Source organism: Pygoscelis adeliae, unplaced genomic scaffold (assembly GCF_000699105.1).
Source record: "Pygoscelis adeliae isolate BGI_AS28 unplaced genomic scaffold, ASM69910v1 Scaffold82, whole genome shotgun sequence".
Lineage (NCBI taxonomy): Eukaryota > Metazoa > Chordata > Aves > Sphenisciformes > Spheniscidae > Pygoscelis > Pygoscelis adeliae.
The window spans coordinates 337,959-345,312 of record NW_008824287.1 but is presented as its reverse complement, the minus strand read 5'-3'; the positions used below and the strand labels follow the sequence as shown (position 1 = coordinate 345,312).

The following is a 7,354-nucleotide window of genomic DNA, read 5'->3' as shown; positions in this document are numbered from 1 at the left end:
TTTTATATGTAAACTAAAAAATGCATAAATCTACCCACTATTTCCATCGCAAGCTCATTCCTTGGGCATAGATAGGTGCGGAGGCTTCCTGGAGTGTTCCCTGTAGGCTGCTGCTTTATCTGCTGAATTGCTGGTAGGCAATATCTCCATGGCGTTGTGGCCTTTGTGATCATGAAATCATAATCAGGGTTTGGTCCTATGATACTTTTACAGTATCATACAGACTGACCGGTCAGGGCAGCCAGATTGACAAATTGTAGTTGTCATTGAGATTGATGATCTGTTTAAATGAACTTTTGAACTTCTAAAGAAAGAAATAGCTTTTATTATAAATAGTTTTTTGTAAAATATTTATCATGTTCAAACTTTTGAAAAATAATTCCCATAGTTGAGTTTCATATGCAGGTACAGAGGAAAGATGTAAAAGATAGCATTTTAACATCCTACTTGTTTTGAGTATTTCTTCTTTTGAATTTAATGGTAATATTGTATTATTGTATTTGTTTCAGAAAGGATTAAGAGAGTTGTTCCATAATAGCTATAATCCTTTGTGTTCGACGTGTTCAGAGTATTGTACAAATATTAACATCTTCACAACACTTCAGTGGGGTAGATGGGGCAGTAAGATGGAAAGGTTGAGTTATTCAAGGTCAGTATTTAAGTAAATACTTGATCCAGGATTAAAACTGTCCTCAGTCTTGTAAAGAGCATGATTTCCTGTTTCTCGGCATACTGTCTTGTCTTTACTGATCTTCCAGCTCCATTAGTTTCTACTGCAGACAAACACTCTTCTAATACCACTAAAAGTTAAATGGAAGGGAGAGTTTTGCTGACAAAGAATAAAAGAATAATAATTATTTCTAGCAGAGTTTTAGTTTTGAGCCATGTTGCTTTTCTTTAGTTATTTTTGAAGAGACTTTGTATTAACTTTTGAGTTAAGAGATAGATTTCATATTAATAATGGAAAATAAGAAAGAAGATATATTTAAGTTTTTCTTGCAGCACAGGTCTGACTTACATCTGGGCTGATGCTCAGTAAATCTGAACAGTCTGCTGATAAATGAGCACGTGCAAAAGGAGAATGTTACAAAATATTTGAATGTCTTCATGTGCATTAGAAATTTGACTACAAATGGGGATCCATATCAAAAACTCTCACTCCTAGCAGTATTAAACTGAGTATCTCTGTTGTTCCACTAGAGGAAAAAATGTGCATTCAGACCTCAACATTTGTTCCTTCAGTAGCTGGTGTGGTAGATTTGTTTTTTGTGAGAGCAGCAGCAGGTCCATGCTCTGTGAATTTACTTGTATTATTGAATTGAAAATTAATGAAGGAGAGCCAGTCTTGGTGTAGGACTTCAGACAGAACGTAGGAATAGAAGTTGTTTATGTAATCTGTCCTTTGCTTTTGTAGGAGTTTGGCTCCTTAATCTTTCTTCCCGATCTTTAGAACCTTTGTACAAAACAGGTGTGGCTTTCTCTCCATCATCAGTGACCAGTCTTGATTCAGGCTTCTGGCACATCATCCTTCTTACCCATCATCTCTAAACCTGTCAAGCGGTAGTTTAAGACCTTTCTATCTTGCCTTTTCCCATTTTGATTAAGAATTATTTTCACTCTGTTTCCTATTTTTTACACGTAATTGAAATTCACTTCACAAGATTTAACAGCCTTTTTGGCCAGTTCCCCAAGAGCATGTCTTCACCTTCATGTGCTTATTGGCCCTGCCTGTCACAGTGCTACTTGATATGTTGTTCTTCCCTGACTTCTTTGCTCACTCTTTGTTCTGAAGACTTTCTTCTAGTCACTTGTTTGTGTGTTTATTGTCATCTTCTCTTTCTGGGGAAGTGCTGCAGGGCTGTTTAGTTCTTAAATTTTTGAGGGTGATACTAGCCCAGATGATGGCAACTCTCAGCTCTACCTTTTTATTCCTAACTTTTCTCACTTAAATTTGTTGTCAGCTTCCCTTTCTGACATTCTTGGGCAGAAATCTTTCTTTTAGCTTATGCTTAGGATGGCCCAACATATTTTCCCACCATTTTTGTCTGTTTCTCTTGATTTTTAGAGTGGGGAGGGGAAATAATCTTTTCTGTCCTTCCCAATCCAAAGTCTTGCTGTCTTTTATTCTTCTTCGTCTGCTTTGTTGCTTACACCCAGCCCTACCTTTCTGTCCAACTAAATATACTTCATGTAGTGTTTTCACTGTGCCCTGTGTTTATTTCTGTAATCTCTTTTTCTCTGTCCTTCCAACAAAGCTCTCCGAGTGTGCAAAAAAAAATGCAAACCAATATACTGAATTACACTATCCAAATCCTGAATTGACTGTGCCAGCACCCAGTTGAACACTCCTTTGCACACAACCTCTCCTTTTAGCTGCAACAAGTTCGGTGGTGCCTGTCCTCTTCAAATAACTTTTGCATTTTTACTGCTGTCCGTTATCCTATGTTGTCTATTACTGCCATTCTGAGTTTCTTCTCCTTTGGTAGTGGTCTTAATCTCAGTGTACTACTAGCTGAGAGATGTTTTTTATGAGACGAGTTTTTCTTCCTCTGTATCCTGAGTATCTTCTGAGCCTGCAGGATTGTTACATTTTCTGAAATCTCTTCTGTTCTTCCTGTTAAAGTCTTTCTTTAATGGTTGCATTAAATTAGCTAAGAAAGTTATTTCTAATTCTTTTTTTCCAGTTTCAAATAAACTAGGTGTGGGGGTTTTTGGTTGTGGTGTGTTTTTTTTTTTTTTAATTCCGTACTATCATGCTGTTTTCTTTCTTGGTTACAGCAACATTGATTATTGTTTATTTGTGTTAAGTGGCACTTAGGAATCCATGCCCTGTCATGCTTGGTGTGTGTATTTGCTTTGAAGCACCAAGTATGCCTTTGTTTGTGGGGTTTTTGCTTTGGTTCTTCAATGTCTTTTACTTTATGAACTGCAACTGATGCACAACCTGCTGAGGCAGGTGATGTTCTCTGCTCTGTAGAAACGACCTGGCTAAATCAGTAGCGAAGCAGTTCAGTGCAGCAGTGTGGGAGGAATTTTGTACAGGTGTTGCCCATATGTGTTGGGTATATGCCTGGAAATGGGAAGGGTGATGGTAAATTTTTTCATCTGTCAGTATATCATTTTTCACAAGAGGTGGAATTTTTTTGAAGGCTTAGGGGAAGGACAAATTTTGCTCAAGGTTCTTTCATTTTATTATTGTAAGATTTATAGCATTACCAAGCCCCTTATTTGGACTGATCCCAGACCTGCCATCCCTCATCCCTTTGGAGTGCACAGCGTTCTTCCTGTATTTTTCCAGCTTTTACTCTGAAGGTGGAAAAAAAATTAGCATTTGAACTATTTTTTGAAGGGATTAGTTTGTTCAGTCCTTACTTCCAAATTAGAAAGTAAGGAATGTTTTAAGGAGGCTTTGAGATTTCCATAGCTTTATTCTACATCCCACGATAGGGTTTGCAATTTTAGAGCACTAACGTATTTTCACTTGAATTTAACCAACTCACTTCCTGCCCTGTCAAAGTTGCTTTGTCTGCCTCAGTTCCCTGCTGCTCTAGACTTAAAGGTATTACCTTTTGGCCTGGATCCACCCATCCTGACACTGAAACGAAGGTCTGACTGAAGAAAACATTCCAGGAACAGTTTATCCTTTTCTAGTTGATACAGATTCTCTAATGTAGGGTTGCTTTTTTGGCTTTTCTTTCAGTACTGCTGAGGCCACGTCTTCCCAGCCACTCTGAAACGTCTCAGCAGTTCAGTTTCTTCTTACTACCTAAACAACTTTGGTAGATGGCCGTATGGCGAGAGATGCTATCGTGCAGTGGCTCTTGAGCTCCGTACTTCAGTACCTTGTGGAGTTGACTGGCAAGATCTCTCCAAGTCTGGCCTTTTCCTGGAGTGCAGTTATTCCAGCATGCTTTATTCTGTGTATTGAATCACAGAGTACCATGTTCTCTGTCTGGCTACTGTGCACAAAAGCAATTTTTCCTAATTTACATGTGTCTTCCAGAACGTCCCTTCTTAAAGGACAGAGGGCATCAATGTTGTCCGTTCTTGTATCGGGCTTCTACCCTGCGTATTTTGTTACAAGTACCTAATTAGGTGTGTTAAGTGCTAGTTCTCAGTAGCCGGTATCACTGAACCACTTATGCCATGGATAGGAAAAACAATGGACACAACTTTATGACAATCTGATCATGGCCATCTAAGGGAAGGTGTAATTTTTAACTTCTAGAAAGATTAAAATGACTGGGGACAAAGTCCGGACAAATGCTTCGGGTCATTACAAAATGAGGCTCTGAGCTGTAACATTTCTAGGACTGCCCTTCTCCCTCTTAGCATGTTCTGTAGCTTCAGGCACTGAATTGCAGCTTGTCCAGCCATTCGGTTCATATCCTGGTTTTCTTTGGGCTCAAAATCGTGCGTGTTTTGCTTTTTGCTGGATTCTTCTTTTGTACCTGTCTTTTGTAAGCTGGCACAACAGACAGAGTCCTAAGAAGAACTGCTCTAATGCACGTTTATGTTTCTCCCACCCCTCCCCCGGTCTCCTCTCACTCCCTCCCACCCCTTCCCAAATTCCATTAATATTTACAGAACAAGAGCCAGTACTCCAGCATTAGCCTCAAATTCAGAATGAGATTTTTCTGGCTCTATCTGCAGCTAATGTAGAAGACAACAGAGGTTAGAAATGCACTTTAAAAAAAAAAGAAAAACAAAAGGCCTTTTCATTTCCAACACACTAGATGAATTGTGTTAGGTATAAATAGGCCTACAAAGAGCAGAACACATGTAAGAAAATATTATATGTATTGTGGTTGGAAGGCGGAGGAGCATAAAATTATTTGCTCATTGACTAAATTAAAAATTCCTGAGCTTTAACTTGTATGAACTCATTTTCACCATTGTTTCTTCAAATTTTGTGTGGGGAGAAAAGAGTTCCTTTCTTCAACTTACTGATTCATTTACAGGATAAGCAGTAAAATCAAAAAGTCAAATGAAAAGATTTGCCAAACATGAAGGAGAACTGTGTTGATAGTTACACACCAATAATGTATAAACTAAGCATTTGTAAGGAGGTATATAAGTAAACTTTTACCTTCAGTCCACCAGTGAAGTTTTGCAAACATAGATTTCACAGGCAAACTGAGAAATTGGGAGGGGAGTGGAGAGAATGAAGAATTCAGATAATTTGCATTGTTTTATTTGACCCCAGACTAAGTGTTTTCTTTAATTTCTGTTGTTCAGTGCATAAAATGTGTTCATAACCTTTATAAATGGAGTCAAAAGTAAAAAGCCAAAATCAAAAGATAAATATTTCTGTTCTTCCAAATTGTGTTTATTTTAATGTTGTTTTATTCGTTGGAAAGTATTTGCTGACTTCCACTGTAGTCTGCACATGCACTTACTCCTCTGTGACCCCTTTCCATGAGTGTTTCAAGACTTGCTTTTCCCTGGCCATGGGAAGGATGGCTGGTGTCCATTTCCAGTTTGCATGGGGTTCTGGCTACTGGTGACCTCAGCTAGTTGCCAGCAGACAAATTTTTTAACTACATGAAGTAATTGGATTGTGTCCATGTTGTTGTGAGGCCAAGGGTTATTTCGGAGCATAGAAACTGATCTGCATTCTTTAAATGTAGAAGGAGTTCATCTGCACGTTCTGTGGAAGATGATTTGGCAAAGCAGTCTAGAGAAGCTGGCTCTGCAGTATGCATGTGCTGCTCTTCCTCTAAGGAATTGTGAGAACATACTTTAGCAAAGGATTCCTCAGTCTATCGGATACCCCAAAATACATAGTCACAGGAAAAGTTTTTTTGTTTGTTTGTTTCATTCAATATGGATTTATTTATTCTTAAATTTCTGTCCTTCCAAGAAGACAGGAATACCCATCAGTCTGTCCTTTAGTCTGTAAACTTGTATTTTTTTTTCTAAGAAGGGCTCTTGTATTTTCCTCTCTGCTCTCTCACAGTAGAATTGGGTTATTTCACTTTTCTGATGAACCTGTGTTTTCCAGATAAATGAAAACTTAGGGGGTTATTTTTCAAAACTGAAACAGTTGGATTGCCTTTTTGTTTTACTGGGATAAGCATCGGTGATGCTCTGGGGAATGGAGAATGATCTAAAATAAGCCTAGCTGGTTTTTGTTGTTTATCTGTTTCTTTTTGCATCTGTCTTAGTATTTATTGCTACCATCTGCATTTCATTTCAGGTTGTCTAATGTCTTATTCTGCATGTTCTGTGCCTATTCTCTTTACATAGCCTTGGGCTGTAATATCACCATTTGCCTACAAGAGATCCATGTCTATCTGTAACAAAATGAATTGCATTCATCTGTGTAATTCATTTCTAATGAATGCCTTGCTCCTCATTAAACAGTGATTTACCTTTGTTTCCCTTTTCTACACTGTCAACGCTAACCATTTTGAGGTCCTGTGGAGAGATGCTAATTTGAGAAAGCAAAAGTCAATGCAACTAAGCACTCACAAATGCCATCCTCATTGGCACTTTCAAAAATATTCATGGGACACTTTGTGAAACACAGTTTGCAGGTGGATAAGAAGACTCAAAATGTTTTCTTATTCATAAGCTTTCAATGTACAAAGACAACACTTCAGAGTTTAAATGCATTTCTCCTTGTCAATGTCTTGAACAGGTAGCCAAGCTTGTGAATTTTTTAAGACCTTGTCTGCTCTGCAAGAATTTTATGATCACGGGCACATTTGGGGAGACTATGCTCTTGATTCCCTGTCCCCTCCGCGCCTTTTCAGGAATATTAAAATATTTCAAACTTATTTTCAGAATAATGTTTTGAAATACTTAATTTTGAGATATGTTAGAATGTTTCAGACTTGAAAATATTTTACTTCAATTTTTTATGAGATTCAAAGATTAATATAGCCATTTATTGGCTTTGTGTATCTAAAGGAAAAGGATTAGTACCATTAACTAGTGAAGTAGGGGTCGTATAGTAATTTTGTTACAGATTTGGTCCATATGCAACTTTTCTGTAATGCCCTTTCAACCTATCCTGCAGCATCCCCTTTTCCAGCCCTGTGCTTCGCAGAACAGCAGAATCTGCCGTGTGTGCAAATAGATCTGTACTGCTGATAGATAATGGTTAGAGTATAAGATGAATTACCAAGTTTATTTTCACTTTAAACCTAAGCAGAGTTTGAAATGCAGCAACAGATTATGAGTAAGAAAATACTGTTGGTAAACATAATTTAAAGCAATACAGATGGTTTTTAGAAAGTGCTTTTATTTACAGCATCTTTAACTCTTATTTTAGTGACAGTACAAGCTACTCATTGACGCTTTTGATCGCTCACATGAATTTAGCTTGGCATTTTACAATATTTATTCT

The 7,354-nt window shown here is 37.7% G+C and overlaps 1 protein-coding gene across 1 annotated transcript in view; it reads left to right on the top strand.

Moving 5' to 3' along the window:
* The window catches only part of AGBL4 (ATP/GTP binding protein-like 4), a gene marked incomplete at its 3' end in the record, with an annotated part of 877,516 nt that overhangs the window by 582,899 nt on the left and 287,263 nt on the right, over positions 1-7,354 (top strand). The window lies entirely within an intron of this gene.